At 42.2% G+C, this 16194-nt stretch overlaps 1 long non-coding RNA gene across 1 annotated transcript; it reads left to right on the forward strand.

Annotated features, from left to right (window-relative positions):
- Positions 1-10773: 10773 nt before the first annotated feature.
- LOC135188076 (uncharacterized) lies at positions 10774-13105 on the forward strand. The gene is made up of 3 exons (XR_010307556.1): positions 10774-10812; positions 12203-12332; positions 12840-13105. It is a non-coding gene; the product is annotated as an uncharacterized LOC135188076 (long non-coding RNA).
- The last annotated feature ends 3089 nt before the right edge of the window (positions 13106-16194 follow it).

A 16194-nucleotide genomic window follows, 5' to 3' on the forward strand; every position in this document is an offset into this window, starting at 1 on the left:
GAACATAAGATGAACACAGAACAGAACATAAGATGAACATAGAACAGAACATGAACATAGAACATTTATATGAACATAAGATGAACACAGAACATTTATATGAACATAAGATGAACACAGAACAGAACATAAGATGAACACAGAACATGTATATGAACATAAGATGAACACAGAACAGAACATAAGATGAACACAGAACATGTATATGAACATAGAACAGAACATAAGATGAACATAGAACATTTATATGAACATAAGATGAACACAGAACATTTATATGAACATAAGATGAACACAGAACATGTATATGAACATAAGATGAACACAGAACAGAACATAAGATGAACACAGAACATTTATATGAACATAAAATGAACACAGAACATTTATCTGAACATAAGATGAACACAGAACAGAACATAAGATGAACACAGAACATGTATATGAACATAAGATGAACATAGAACAGAACATAAGATGAACATAGAACAGAACATAAGATGAACATAGAACAGAACATAAGATGAACATAGAACATTTATATGAACATAGGATGAACATAATACAGAACATAAGATAAACATTGAACATTTATATGAACATAGAACAGAACATGAACATAGAACATTTATATGAACATAAGATGAACATAGAACATTTATATGAACATAAGATGAACATAATACAGGACATAAAATGAACATAGAACAGAACATGAACATAGAACATTATATGAACATAGAATAGAACATTTATATTAACAGAATATTAACATAGAATATTCTATTTATATGAACATAAAACAGCTTTAAAGAATCATCTCTTGTCCATCATGAACCTTACTTTCAGTAATCAACGTATGTATGGAGAACCATTATGGTAAGAGTTGCAATCTGGTGTTTGCCATGGACAACATATTAATTTCAATTTAAAAAAACCCAAAACAACCACAACTGTAGAGTTTTGGAACTGAGTAGTGTTTCTAGCAGAAGTCATAGCCTAGAAATCCACATTTCAAGAAGTCAGCAAAATAGAAAATGCAGTTTTCTTGTATTGAGGTCCATGGCTCTCTAGATGGATGTCTATTTTTCAATAGTTTCCCTTTGGAAAGGCAAATCAGACACTTTTTCTTTTTGCTAAGAACTAGCTATGAAAAGAAAGCTGGGGAAATACACATTTGCTCTGTATCTTGGAATAATTGCACAATGTTAGCTGTTATGGCTGAAATAGACAGCACTTGTGCTGTTTGGATATGTAAGGTGAAGATTTCTGGTTTAAAGGGAAGATAATTTGAAACCTGAATTCACTCATCCAGGTTAAATCAATATTGCCTTTCCTATTGTAGGTTAATGAAAGGCACAACAATGACACCAATATGTCAATCTTCCTTTCGGGACCTGTTATTATCCTCTAGGGCAGTTGCAGTGCCCCGAGAGCTAGATCTGCAAATCCTCCAATCCCAACATCTCTTCCGCTAGCAATCTGTGGCAGTATCTTTTGCAGACACCTCACTGTGTGAGCCTACTGAGCCAACAGCATGACTGCTTTTGACAAGAGTTGAAAATAGACAAGATCTTCCCAGCAGATGGAAAGAAAACTCCAGTGTTAACCAGGAAACCTCGCCTTGTTTCTATAGTAGACTGTAAAGTATCAGCCTTTCCCAATCCTTCCGCTTTTGTTCCTGAAACAGCTGGAACTCTGCTCAGATTGAGCTACTTGATTGATTTAATTAGTATGCCTAATAACACTAAGAACAGAGAATTGCCCATTACTTACTGGTAATACTGGCAATGTATACATCCACTTCAGGAAATATTTCCTACAGAAAAAAGGAAACAGGAAAAGAGACAAGAAAAAAGGAAAAGGAGGGGGGCAAAGGGGAAGGAAAAGGAGGGGGGCAAAGGGGAAGGAAAAGGAGGGGGGCAAAGGGGAAGGAAAAGGAGGGGGGCAAAGGGGAAGGAAAAGGAGGGGGGCAAAGGGGAAGGAAAAGGAGGGGGGCAAAGGGGAAGGAAAAGGAGGGGGGCAAAGGGGAAGGAAAAGGAGGGGGGCAAAGGGGAAGGAAAAGGAGGGGGGCAAAGGGGAAGGAAAAGGAGGGGGGCAAAGGGGAAGGAAAAGGAGGGGAATGAACAGAAGTAAAATAAAGAAAACAAGGAAATAAAAAAGTAAAGCTTTCTTAAATCTTGTAAAACCTCTGACATTGACAAGCTGAAAAATAGCGCATGAGATGTCTTGTAGATGTCATCATGAACTTAAGGGAATTCTGGGGACATCTGTACCGTCAGCGCAGGAGAATGTGTCACAGAGGGCTCCACACTGTCCTAGTGCCTTCCTTAATGCCTGGGTGCTTCTCCTTTAACACAGTGAGTTGCCTTACATTCCCGAGGATCAGCAGAGAGTGCAGGAAAGCTTTTATTTCATGCCTCATTTCTTCCAATATCCTTGGAATGACTTACCTCCCTCACTTTCTCTCTTGACAGTCGTGGAAAAAGAGGAGAGGTGCAGCTGAATTAGGTGTCTCCAGTAAGAGGGTGCATAGGTATAAAAAGCACAGCACCTGGTTTAGAGCAGAGCTTTCTAGCAACAAATATCCCAGTGGTGATTATGGCTGTGTTAGCTAATTAAGAGGCGTTTGCCTACCTTACCCTTGTGGACTGATGGCTGGTGGAGGAGTAGTCAGTATTGATGTGCTTCAAAGAAAAATACTATTGATTTAATTAAGGTTAATTGATGGGTCATCAAGGAGGAAGGCTGCCTCTATTCTGTGTCCCAGACAGGCCAACTTGGAGGCCCTTGTTTGAGACAGTGCTGAATTGCTGATATGTCACTCAATCAATAGCTATATGACATTTAACATCCAAGTGTCAAGATGTTTAGGATGTAAGGTCCCCTCTCTCAGATGCAAAAAGGGGACATATATGCCAATCACATTTGCATCCTGGGCCTGCCAAATCAGTTATTCCTAATGAAAGCTGCAGAGGTTTTGCAAGAGGATCAGCTGTCAGCCAGTGAACTATGCCTCTCCTTATATAGCCCCAAGATAAATTCTAAGCATTTGGAATTGGATTTTGTTCTGTTTTCAGATTTTAAGATTTGTACCTGGAAAGCACTGCCACTGTGCATAATACAGGTAGAGAGTAAAGAAATCAATAAATTAAATCACTCTATAGCTCTTTAATAAAAAGTGTAGCATCGATCAGTCAGTAGGCATAAATAATACAGGCACCAAAGAGTTCCACAGTGAGCTTAAATTAACTAACTCACAACTTCTCATTTTAAATGACTTTCAGCCATAGTCTGTTCTTCCTTCTAGCAGTCCATCCCACCTTTTCATAACAACTGATGGACACTTGGTATCCCAGATCACATCTTTTGCATAGCAAACATTGCCCCTTTGCCAAAGCCCCTTCACTGTTGAAGGCTCACGGGTTCTACTGGAAAGTACCATTGCTGGCAAGAGTTCTGTTCAATCCTGCTCATTCCAGAAAGTGAAAAATGTGACCCAAAAGAGCCAAAAGCTTTTATAACTATCTGGTGCTGTCACCATCCCTAGTACAGGTGGGAGACTGGGTATGCTGACTGCCTGTTGCCTCTTTTCAGGCAGATGTGAGCTCACTGCATCTACCCCAAGGTGAGCAGAAAGGTAGCACTTCTGTACATAAAGCCACAAAGATGCAATTCCTGTTGAGGTTCCCCTTACACTGTACTTGAACAGCTATGTTGCAGCAGTGTTTAATCCATAGGAATGGCAGGATGATAAACAAGAGAGATACAGCAAAGCACATTTTCCTACAGCAGCATTGAGCCACACATCCAAAGTTAACTATGGTGTGGAAACTCAGCCTTTAGGTTTGACTACAAATTCCTAACTGCTGGAGAAGAACTTGTAAGAAAAGAAGATTTAAAAGCAAGCAGACAAAAAGGCAAGCAAAATGTAAACCAGAACCACCTCTGGTTTATGTCTTCTTCAACCTTCCGCATCCTTTTGTATTCTGTGTTGAAACCAGAATCATCTATGCAGTATTTATAGTGATGTTACTCTCCTGATAAAGTATTACAGAGGCTGTGGCAACAATCTAGGGCTCAGCAGGGAAGATGTAAGACAGCTATTTTTGCAATGTTTAAAATTATACTAAATTAATAAAAATAAAATCTCCTGCTGGGCTTCCAGTTTTAAATAGCACATTGTGGTGTAAATGATCAGAGCATCAGGGTTCTGCTAGATGAGTACATATTATAACAGCAAAGACATTAAAAGATCATAGAATTTTTCATTTTAGAAACAACACTGTGTGAACTGGCTGAATAATTTCAATGGTTTATGCTAGGAATTGCTAATATATGCTCAACGAGACAGAGGGAAATGGGAAACCTGCATGTGACAACTTCTAGAGGTTCAAAAGTATAATTGTTTAGAACTCTCTTGGGAAGGACTCTGTCCCCTAGATTGTAGCAGTTTAACACAGCAAATCACCACCTCCTAAAATTAGAACAGTACTTAAAAAGTAGTAACTATATTTAATCTTTTATTAAAGCAAGATGAAATATTTCCTAATAAAGAAAAAAATCTGATTGCTTTAGAATTAGGAACTTCCATTGTCTCATACCTGTCTGGAAAGCTGCTGCCAAGTGGCTTAAAAAGAACCTATATGCCCCAAGCATATATTAGGATAGATAGTCAGTGTGAACATGGCTTTTGGAATCAGGCAGGAAGCATCCACTAACTTCACTTATACAGTAGGAATGAGTTGAAAGCATTCAGTCAGACGTTGGACAGCGTAAATGTGCCAATGTCTGTGTAAGACCAAGACCTAAGCAGAGTAAAAGATGATGATGTGTTTTCATAGAAAGGATGCTAAAAAGGCAAATATTCACTTGACAACAAAACTATATATTGACTCCTTAGATATTTCCCCCCTAATATTAGAAACCTCTGCTTTCGCTGTGGCAGCTCATCCCAGGCAAGAAAAGGATCAGAATAGCAGCAAGGAAAATGTGCCACTGGCAACCGAACTGCCTTACGAGGTTAGACAGTAGTAGTGTATTGCAAGTGCGTATTGCCACCACTCCTGGGTGGAATTGTATCCAGAATGATGACAATAGAACATTTATAGGGAAAAGAAGCAATGGTGGAATTATGCCCAGAGTGATGACAATAGGACATTTATAGGGAAAAAGGTAAGCAACATAATGTACACTGAAGCATCTCTTCCAGCAGCAGAACAAGGGCACAGAGTCTCAAGTTGTGCAGGGCAAGGTATAGGCTGGAATGGGCTGCCCAGGTAGGTGCTGGAGTTGCTGTCCCTGGAGGTGTTCAAGAAAAGCCTGGCTGAGGCACTTAGTGCCATGGTCTGGTTGATTGGCTAGGGCTGGGTGCCAGGTTGGACAGGATGATCTTGGAGATCTCTTCCAACCTGGTTGATTCTATGGTTCCTCATTCCAGTTGTTCTCGATGTGGTTTTAAAATGCCTGATGCTACATTTGAAAGCACAGAGGAGTTGACAGCTTCTGCTAGCATTTTCTCATGCCAGACTACTTCTTTTCAAATATACTGCTTGTTAAATGAATAAATGACAAAATAATTTTGGTAATTCTCAGGTTTACAGGGAGAGTGAGAAGGTGAAAGTCACTGGTGGTCTTGTTGAACTAGCTGATACAGTGTGACCTGAAACAACGTGTTATGCTGACACCTGGTAATTCTTGTGACGGGAGCAACATTCCTACTGCTCTGTGGCAGGCTGTGTGTGTACGCTGAAATACTGAACAAGCAAACAGAAGCAATACAACTGCAGCTTCTTGGGCTGCATTTTAGACAGCACTTCATCAAAATGGACACTCAAAGCAGCTCATTTGTCTTAGACACCCTGAGACTGGAATAGACACTTCACAGGCCTGATAAAGTGCTGCTTTGTTGTCTCAGTCGAGTTTTGGTAGAGGGTGAGCTGATTTATCACATCATCAAATTCAGTAAAAATAATGACACTTATATTAGTATTGCTGCAGTACAGAAAAGTGACCAAGACTTTTACAAGATTTTTTTTTTCCCCCCATCAGGAACTGCCAATTTTTCCAAGCTAGAATTAAAAATATAAAGCTAATGTTCAGATAAATAGTTGGGTAATGGAGACTAGTTCTCAGCAGATTTACATCCCCCCTCTCCCCATCTATGATCCTTGTGACATATCGGGGCCCTACTTAACACCTGAGAGAGCAGTAACTGAGTTTTTGGTCCAAGAGAAAGAATTTGAATCTGATTTTCCAATATGTCTGTATCATGATGAGGTTCTCCTGCCCCTCTGCTCTGCCCTAGTGAGGCCACTTCTGGGGCACCGTATCCAGTTCTGGGCCCCTTAGTTCAAGAGGGACATAGAACTGAGAGAGTCCAGTGCAGGGTCACAAAGATGATGAAGGGAATGGAACATCTCTCTTATGAGGGAGCTGGGGCTCTTTAGGTTGGAGAAGAAGTTCCTGTCCTAACCAAATGACCCTTTTGAACGTCATTCTTTAAAAAGTACCTTAAGAAAACCTAGAAGAAGAGACTATGTCACTGGACTATACATGGCTGCAAATAAGACATGCCTCTGTGAGTATAAAGAAGGACAAGACCCAATTTTTTCAACCACAGGTGCTCAAATATTTCCTGTTCTGCCTGTGGAATTTCACAAATACCTGAAGGAGAAAAATCTGCACACACTGAAATAACCTGTGTGGAGATAACATTTTTACCTCTGTGAAATCCAGCATGGTCCTTAACAGGCCTTTTACTCAGATGTGTCCCCCAAAGACTTGTGGATGTGCGTTGGAGGCTCTTGTCCTTCCCACAGTCTCAGTCTTCACTGTTTTTCTGAAGCACATTTTACTCTTTCCCAGCCCCTTTCCCCTGTGCTGGCATGCACTCATATGGATTTTTTTAAGCTGTTATTAATTACAGATGATGTTTCTTCTTCACACTTGACCGCAAAAACAGACTGAAATGGACATTTATTGAATAAAGATGCAATGCACTGCACTACCAGTCCATGTGCTGCTCAGGCAGATTCTGTGGCCTTCCTCCCTTCTGCTTCCCCCATTTCCCTCTGTCCATAATTTATTAAGCTCGGCAGCTCTGTCAAAAACCTGAAACTGTAGCTCAGCAGCACTAATTGCCACTTCCATCATTAAAGCTGATCAGTGGTCCCTTGGTGCAATGTAACCATGGAGCAGCAAGACAGACAAAGCGACCTTAACACTCCCGCAGACAAATATCTACCAAGCCAACTCTTTCAAAAGGTAAACAAACATGGAAATGGAAACAACAGCAGAGTGCATTGGCATACTTTGGGGTGGTGAGACTACCTGTTTATTCGAAGGATGATGGAAATGTTGGGAGGAATGTCAAAGTGGCCACAATTTACCTTTTAGAGAAGGGTATTTGAGACACCAGCTTTGTTGCAAGGCGTCTAAGAAAGGATGAGAGATACTAAGGAAACATACAGGAGTCTGGAGAAGCTCTTGTTCTCGTGAACAGCAGGAGTAAGGTCTCTTCTTCCAGGCAACCAGCAATAGAACAAGGGGACATAGTCTCAAGTTGTGCAAGGGGAGGTCTAGGCTGGATGCTAGGAGGAAGTTGTTGTCAGAGAGAGTGATTGGCATTGGAATGGGCTGCCCAGGGAGGTGATGGAGTCACTTAGTGCCATGGTCTAGTCGATTGGCCAGGGCTGGGTGCTAGGTTGGACTGGATTATCTTGGAGATCTCTTCCACCCTGGTTGATTCTATGATTCTAAGTGAATTTTCAGATGTTGTGTAGAACTATGTTCTCCATGGAGGTGGAATCACATGAGATAGTTTTGTTCATGAATACGAAGCACAGCAAAATGTAGTTTGTTTCTTTTGCCAAGTGAATAAGAGGCAGCTCAAGAGCAAACAGGGCTCATACAGGATTATTGCCGTTGCTGAAATAGGAAGAATGAAACTTCTAGATAGAGCACAGGTAGTAAGACACTGTGGAAATCTGAGCCAGACCAGGTGCCCTGTACTATCTTTAGAACTTGCTTCCAAATGACAGAATGTTTGTAGAGTTCTTACCAAGCCCCAGCTGATCCTAAAACCTTTGGCTCATGGTGAGAAAAATGAGCACTTGCTTTCTATATAGGCTTATATCGGCGGGAAAATGTTCTACTCTTCACTGCGCTTTCAAAAACAGAAGGGGGGGGGGGGGGGGGGAGATGAAAGAAATGTAGAAATAAAAGTTTGCTTTTCACATCAGAGAAAGGTCACTTCTGTAATTCCACAAGGGTCTATTTTGTTCAAAATACTCACAGGTAACACAGTGAGTGGAGGCAAGACCATGTATATTGGTGATGCAAAGCTATTATTACTACAATAAAAGAGAGCATGAAGAATTGAGGAAGGAGTTCCTGACAGTAGGTGGCAGGAATGAGGGATGATGGCCAATGCAGATAAAGGTCCAGTGAATAAGGTATGTGGAGAACAGGAAAAATAAATCCTGGCAGTCATAACAAACAGCATTTCTGACAGTGCTCTTCTGTAGCTCCTGTTGCACCTTCTTAGCCCCAGAAGAACCAAAACTATCGATTCAGGATGCTTCCCTTCAAGCTTCCACCCCAGTTCCTTTCCTGCCCCGAACTCCAACTTCTGCTCCACAAGCAACAAAGTACCATCTTGCTTACATCAGGCAGCTTAATTGCACTGTGTCAGTTTTGCATTCGTGGCTTGTGTTTCAGCCTGGATACTGCAATGTAAGAATGCCATGGAAAATCCACTCTCAGTGCTGCTAATAATCTGAAAGATCCTGAGTTTCATAAATGAAACTGAAATTACAATACCAGATGACATAGTTGTGGTAGTGCAATAATAGTCTGTCTTTCTAAGGTGGCCAGTGACTGGGCTAAGCTAGCTTGCTTTTCCCAGCTGAGTTAACCTTTTCAGTAAGTGTGGACTGTGCAAATTGCAGAGATGAATGGGATTTAACTGTCTGAGGCTTTGAAAGCCACAGTGCTCTTGTACCATGATTCAGAGAGAACATAAAACACACACAAAAAAAAAGAAGGAAAAGAAAAGGGTGGGGGAAGAAGTAAGAAAAGAATAAAGAAGTTCAAATCAGAATTTGATGTACCAAAACTCTAGGATGCAGCTATAAACTTGCGTGGGGTGACACTTTTGTCTTCTGACCATGGAGGTTTAAATCTCCAAGAGCAGAAGTTGGAAGTGCAAGCATTGCAGAAGCAGAAATACTATTCCTGTGACTAGGCTATAAAAATAATAAACTGCAGTAGTCTCTCCATAGCATACACTCACAAAACAAATACTCTGAAACATGATCAGCTTTTCCCCACGTGGTAGAAATGCACACACCCAAAAAGAAGTCTAAATGCATAACACGGATAAGAAATTATAGAATCACAGAATCAACCAGGTTGGAAGAGACCTCCAAGATCATCCAGTCCAAACTATCACCCAGGCCTGTCCAGTCAACTAGACCATGGCACTGAGTGCCTCATCCAGGCTTCTCTTGAACACCTCCAGGGCTGGCGACTCCCTGGGCAGCCCATTCCAATTCCAATCACTCTCTCTGGGAAGAGCTTCCTCCCAACACCCAGCCTAGACCTTCCCTGCCACAACTTGAGACTGATGAGATCTCATCCATAAGATCCCATAGAGTATCTTATGACATTTGTAGCCAACTCTCCATTCGGCATAAAAGAAGAAGAAACAATATTCCACTGACAGAAAGGTATATTAGGTAAACTAACATAGTTACCTCAAAGTTACCAACCAGAAGTAAGCATCCTGGCAGGTGGGATAGTAACTAGGTGAGGTGCAATGCTGTTTCATTCAAGCTAGTGACAAGAATAAAGTTTTGGGGACCAACTTTACACTGTTTGCTCTTTACAGAAAGAAGGGAAGATATTTATTGTTTTGAGTCTTCCATAATGCTAAAAATGCCAAAGAGGAAAAACAAAAGGCCTATAAATAACAACAAAAAACCTCCAAGTAATTACTGGATTGAAATGTTATTTCTTCATGAGGTGCAGCCATTGTACTGGACTTAGAGATAGAACTCTTTGAGGACCTTTTCTCTTCTGGCAAGATCCCTAAAAGAGTCCAAAAATACCTTCAACTTATTTAGCTTTTCTGTTATCTAGATTAAAAAATAAATAAATTGGATTTCCTGTTAATAGAAGGCAGAAAACTTTCTCTGTGTGTTGTTAATAATACTTAAGTAATGGAAAACTCAAGCTGAGTAGGAGAGGCAGAAATAGCAAAAGCTTTAGAAATAAATCTCTGTCAAAATCTCTCCTTGATTACTTCATCCCTCCATGGAAAGTCCTTTGCAGCTTGGTGGCTTTTTGATTTTCAGCAAACTGCACAGTAGCCTCTGATCCCTGGGAACTTATTGTTTCTGCCATCTCTGAAGGCAGAGCTATTTCATCATTACTTCTTTTAGCAGTCTCAAACTCTCTCCACAAGATGCGGAGCCTGCCTCTGCGCTGTGACTCTTTTGTGCCTGCCATGTCCTCTCATCCAGAAATTTCCATCCTGGGCAGAGTCAGTACTCCTGAAGGCAAGAAGAATCTCTTCACCTAACACACCATGGTTTCGTTTTCACCCCCATGACTTACTCCTAATCAGTCTGCTTTTCTTTTTCCCAGAGACCAGTCTCTGATGATGCCCTGGATCTGCCTTAGCTATCTGCGTCTTTCAGAACTTCCTGCTGAGTTTGACTGAGAAGCCTGGAACTATAAACACAGCTGCATAAAGCACATGGAAGCTTCCAGACACTGGAGGTGGTGAAATTTCTGTGCAGGAAAAGGGTAATTCTGCCTTCAGAATACTAAAGATAGACACAAGGTAGATACGTGGCTAGAAAAAAAGGCAAGCCATAATCATGGCTGTTTCATAGAAGACACTAAGTGAACATCCTGATCTCTACAACAGTGCAAGAAAAGCAATTTCATTAACTATGAATCATAGAGAAGGAAACAAAGCACATCAGATTCTGAAGTGTTTGATTTGACAGTGCATGGTCCAGAACAAGGAGTTGTAATTTTTGTTTGGTCAGTCATAGAATCAACCAGGTTGGAAGAGACCACCAAGATCATCCAGTCCAACCTAGCACCCAGCTCCATCTAATCAATTAGACCAAGGCACTAAGTGCCTCATCCAGTCTTTTCTTGAACACCTCCAGGGACAGCAACTCTGCCACCTCCCTGGGCAGCCCATTCCAATGGCAAATCACTTGTAGCATCCAGCCTAGACCTCCCCCTGCACAGCTTGAGACTGTGTCCTCTTGTTGTGTTGTGTTGCTGGTTGCCTAGGAGAAGAGACCAACCCCTACCTGGCTACAGCCTCCCTTGAAGTAGTTGTAGACAGCAACTGAGCCTCCTCTTCTCCAGGCTAAATACCCCCAGCTCCCTCAGCCTCTCCCCACAGGGCTGTGCTCCAGGTCTCTCACCAGCTTTGTCATCCTTCTCTGGACACATTCCAGCACCTCAAGTATCCAGTTCAGAGTTGCCCTCTTAATTAAGCAATATTCTCACCATTTTTCTGGACTTAGAGTTTTCCCTCATAGAAATAGGGAAAGAGTTTTATGTTTTCCTATTAAAACTTTCACAGAGTGTCCTTGGGATGGGTAGCATCATTATTTAGACTTTAATGTAGCACACCTAGAGGGAATGAGACCTGGGTCAGAGACGCATACCCACCCAAAATGTTTTTTAGTCATGAGTCATCTGAGACCACACAGAATGTCCTGCAGGTTACCCTTTTCTAGCAGTAGATTTCACACTGCAGTTTGCATTCCTTCTCTGTCCACCAGACCTGATGACCTCTGAGAGAATGCAAATATATGAAGATGAGCCCTATTTGCACCAAAAAGGGTAATTAAAGAGAGGAAGGAAATTAAGTAAAGAAAAACACACTGCATATTTCAGAAAATCTACCTAATAGTGGAATAAGTGGATTGAGGGACAAATGGTCTCCCAAGGGACACACCAGAAAGGCTATCTGCTTGGATTAGTACTAAATGGAATGAACAAAACACTAGAAATTACATTGTAAGAAATAATTTTGCACTGGCAAGGGAATGGTCAAGATAATCTAATAGTATTGCTCATCTCTAAGCAGAAAAACTACAGAAGAAAGTATCCTGAGCAACACTTTTTCTCCCTCACCTTTACTCAAATCTCTCTTTGTCCCGCTAAGAGCTCCTTACGATGCGATGTGAAGCTGGGTCCAGCCCACAAAGAAGTGAAGGGGACAGTCCATGAAATCTTTTGGGAGAAGCAAATGTTTGCCATCCTTGGGGGGCTTGGCAGATCTAGTATTTCAGCAGGTATGACTTCTAGCAGGGTGGCTCTCTTCCTTCTTTGCTGTTTGTTGTTTTGAAGGGATGTCAGGGCGGGCTACAAAGCCTTTGGTGCTTTGAGGCAGCTGTTGCGGTTGCTCGCCAGCACAGCAGCACTAGTCCTAGAGAATGTGCTGACAAAGAGAACGTAGGAGACTCACATTTGTGGGTTTTGTTTCTCTTTTTCAAGGGAGTCATGCCCCTTGGGAAACAGCTTTCTGACAGCAGGCCAAAGGGGTGACATACGTGTGAACATATGTCACTGCCCCCTGCGGTACCGCACATGCAAACATATGGCACTGCCCTCCTGGTGCACATTAGTTGTCAACAGACACAGGAAGGACCTTGCCCTGGTTGTGTTTTTTATCATCCATATGGTTTTCTATTGCTCCCGATAGCAGATAAATTACAACTCCTCCAAAAAACTCTGTCTAATAATAGTTTCTGCTTATTCCAAATATAGATGCTTACTCTTTCCCTTTGGTACTTCCACAGAATTCATTGAGAACCAAGCGAGAGCCTTTCACTGCACTGCAGGACTCTGATGAATTAAAAACGGAGGAAGGAGAAGGGGAGTCAGCAAACAAATGGCCAATGAAGTGAACCTGCTTCAACGAGCACAGCAAAACCACACCCCAGCCTAGAAGGGGCTCAGCCGTATGAGAAGGAAAAGCCTTACTACCACATCCCTGTGGGCAATAGAGAAAAACAGGACAGTGACCAATCTAGGGAGACAATGTTTCCCGAAGGAGTTGTACAAAATGACATGATATATCAAAAGCTGACTTACAAGATAGCAAAATGGATTCAATTAACATATGGACTCCTCTTTTTCCCCAATGAGAAAGTAATCTGCTAGATATTATTATAGTGAAGGCTCCACTGACAACAGCACAGACCATCTCTAGCTGATGCTGAGGTTTATATTTTCAAAGTCTAATTACATGAACTGTGCAGATAAGGAATCTGAGGAGCAGCTAGGAGTAGTTCTGCATTCATTTACTACCTTGCTGGCTCATCTCAGAGGTAAGATCAAACCTGCAGCTGGCCAGTTCAATTGGTCCGATAATCAGATTCAAAGTATATAGAAACAGGGTCAGTTTGAAAGCACTGTTGTAACTGACATCCCAAAGTCTGAGATCCAGGAAAACACCCAGCTATTCTGTCCCCACAAAGTCAGCCTCCCTGTCTCTTCCCTGCCACATCCTATCTTGTGGTTTAGACCTCTCAGGGGTGATCTCATTGCTTTCTATGACTATCTAAAGGGAGGCTGTAGCCAGGTGGGGTTGGTCTCTTCTCCCAGGCAACCAGCAACAGAACAAGGAGGCACAGTCTCAAGTTGTGCAGGGCGAGGTACAGGCTGGGTATTAGGAGCAAATTCTTGCCAGAGAGAGTGATTGGCATTGGAATGGGCTGCTCAGGGAAGTGGTGGAGTTGCCATCCCTGGAGGTGTTCAAGCAAAGCCTGGATGAGGCACTTGGTGCCATGGTCTGGTTGATTGGACAGGACTGGGTGCTAGCTTGGACTAGATGATCTTGGAGCTCTCTTCCAACCTGGCTGATTCTATCCAACAAAAGAAATGAGTTGTTGCTCACTCACTCCTCTTCCCCTCCAGTGGGAAGGGGAGGACAAAACAACAAAAGGCTCAAGGTCTGAGACCAAAGTTAGAGAGGGGCTCACTCCCCTCCCTTCCTCACCAACTGCATTATCCACATGGTTGGCTCTGTCAGATCCCACTCTCTCCCAAAGGAACCTCCAAGCAAACTAACTCACTCAAAAGGCTCAGCTTTGGCCAGAGGAGGGTCTGGCTTGGAGCTGGGGTGTTTTCTGAAGCTTCTTATAAGACCAGCTCCGGTAACCTTGTCCTCTGCTACCAAAACCCCAGCAGAAACAAACCCAGCACACCCTAATACCCCACTCACAGCACAGGAGCACAAGGAGCTTCCCTTTATTTGCCACACACCCGGCAAAAGCTTGATTCAGTGTTTTTGCTAAAAAAAGGGAGAAGACATCAGACATATTGCACTAAACCAAGAAGCAACATGATTCTTGAAATGCAAGACTTGGCATGTTGGCCTACATGGAGAGCTGGTCCCTTCTTTGCTTGTTTGACAGAAGACTTTAGTGGTTGTGGTGCGGATCAAGATGGCACAAATAGAAAAGTACACATCAGATAAAACACAACAACATGCATCAAAAACCCCACATCAGAATAAAGCAGCTATGGGCTAAACTACTTCAGCTCAACTTAGATGGTCTTGTGGCACTGAGAAAAGCCTTCCAAAATCACATGTCAGTGAAATCCATTTGAAGAGGTTTGTGCAGAAAGTCTCAGAACAGTTGACAGAGTGTTTATAGTATGACTGGCACCAAAAAACTCATCCTAGCAAAGCAGAGGTGAATCCTTGTGTCCTTCAGATGATTTGAAAGGCACTTCAGTGGATCAGAACTTGTGTTGTTAGCTGGATTTTGTACAGTAATTAAGAACAGGCAAAAGCTGAGTTGAATGCAGTGGCAAAAGCTATACATGGTTATAGAGAATCCTCACTTGCAGCTGTGACTGAAACAAGTTGGCAAAGACCTGCTCAGTGAATGTTCTGAATGAGGCTTCTGTACAGTCCAGGAATATTTTAGGCTATCAGGTAGTGACAGGACTAGGGGGAATGGAGCAAAGCTGGAGAGGTTCAGACTGGACTTGAGAAGGAAGTTGTTAAGCATGAGAGTGGTGAGAGCCTGGAATGGGTTGCTCAGGGAGGTGGTTGAAGCCCCATCCTTGGAGGAGTTTAAGACCAGGCTGTGGCCAGCCTGATCTAGGGTAGGGTGTCCCTGCCCATGGCAGGGGGTTTGGAACTAGATGATCTTTGAGGTCCCTTCCAACCCTGACTGATTCCATGATTCCATGCACCCTGCAGAGTAGGGTTATCAGTTGGATTTGGTGATCCTGAGGGTCTTTTCCAACCAGAGTGTTTCTCTGATTCTGTGATCGTAAAAGTTAACAAACAGCAGTTTGGACACGCTGATGGGATTGTCCTTTTCTTTTGGGGGCCAGAACTTTATGACAGGAAACAACAATAGCCTAATATAAACAACGTATTTTGCCTACCTTTGCATTTCAATACCGTAGCTCAATGCAACCACATTTCTCCAAAGACTCGTAGTCTCTTATTGAAAGGTAATGGTGGGAACCAACTTAAGAACATGTAAAATGCAAGATTTTTTAATCAATGAGAAGCTATTAATTTAACCAAGCCTTCCTGTAATAATATTGAGACAGACTGTCTGCCTGGTTTTGCATTATAGCTAGCTGTGCAATCTGTATGGAATCTAATGAGGTGTGTACTTTTGTGAATGTATTGACTGAGACTAGTCCTCGGGAGTGTAGTGCTGCCAAAAACTTAGTATCTCTCCCTGATTCTTGGGGAGTTGTTTGCTTTCTGGAAGGTACTATTTTTGTAAGAGCCATTGAGTCTTGCCGCTACACGGGGAGCTCATTTAACTGATCTTCCCTGGATCACGTTAAGCTCAGGCCTTATGAAGCTCAGACCTGATGTGCCCCAGTGCATCAGTGATCTGACTGACACCCATGTAAAACCACATTGATGCATCACTCAATAGGATCATTAAAGCCATGCTGCACACATGTGGCCCAGCAGCAGCACAGTTTCTCAAGTCCTCCAATAACCACAGTGACATTCTGAGCAGTTCTTGACCCTGTGTGCTTGGAATTGACTGAAAACTCAAAGCAAAAAATTGAGGTAGACAATATATACTTCTAAGATTCACAAAAAAACAAGAGATCTCCCCAGTCTAAAAATACGGTTTAGTTTAAGTGTCTCTATCCCACCTGAAT

Source organism: Pogoniulus pusillus, chromosome 28 (assembly GCF_015220805.1).
Source record: "Pogoniulus pusillus isolate bPogPus1 chromosome 28, bPogPus1.pri, whole genome shotgun sequence".
NCBI lineage: Eukaryota > Metazoa > Chordata > Aves > Piciformes > Lybiidae > Pogoniulus > Pogoniulus pusillus.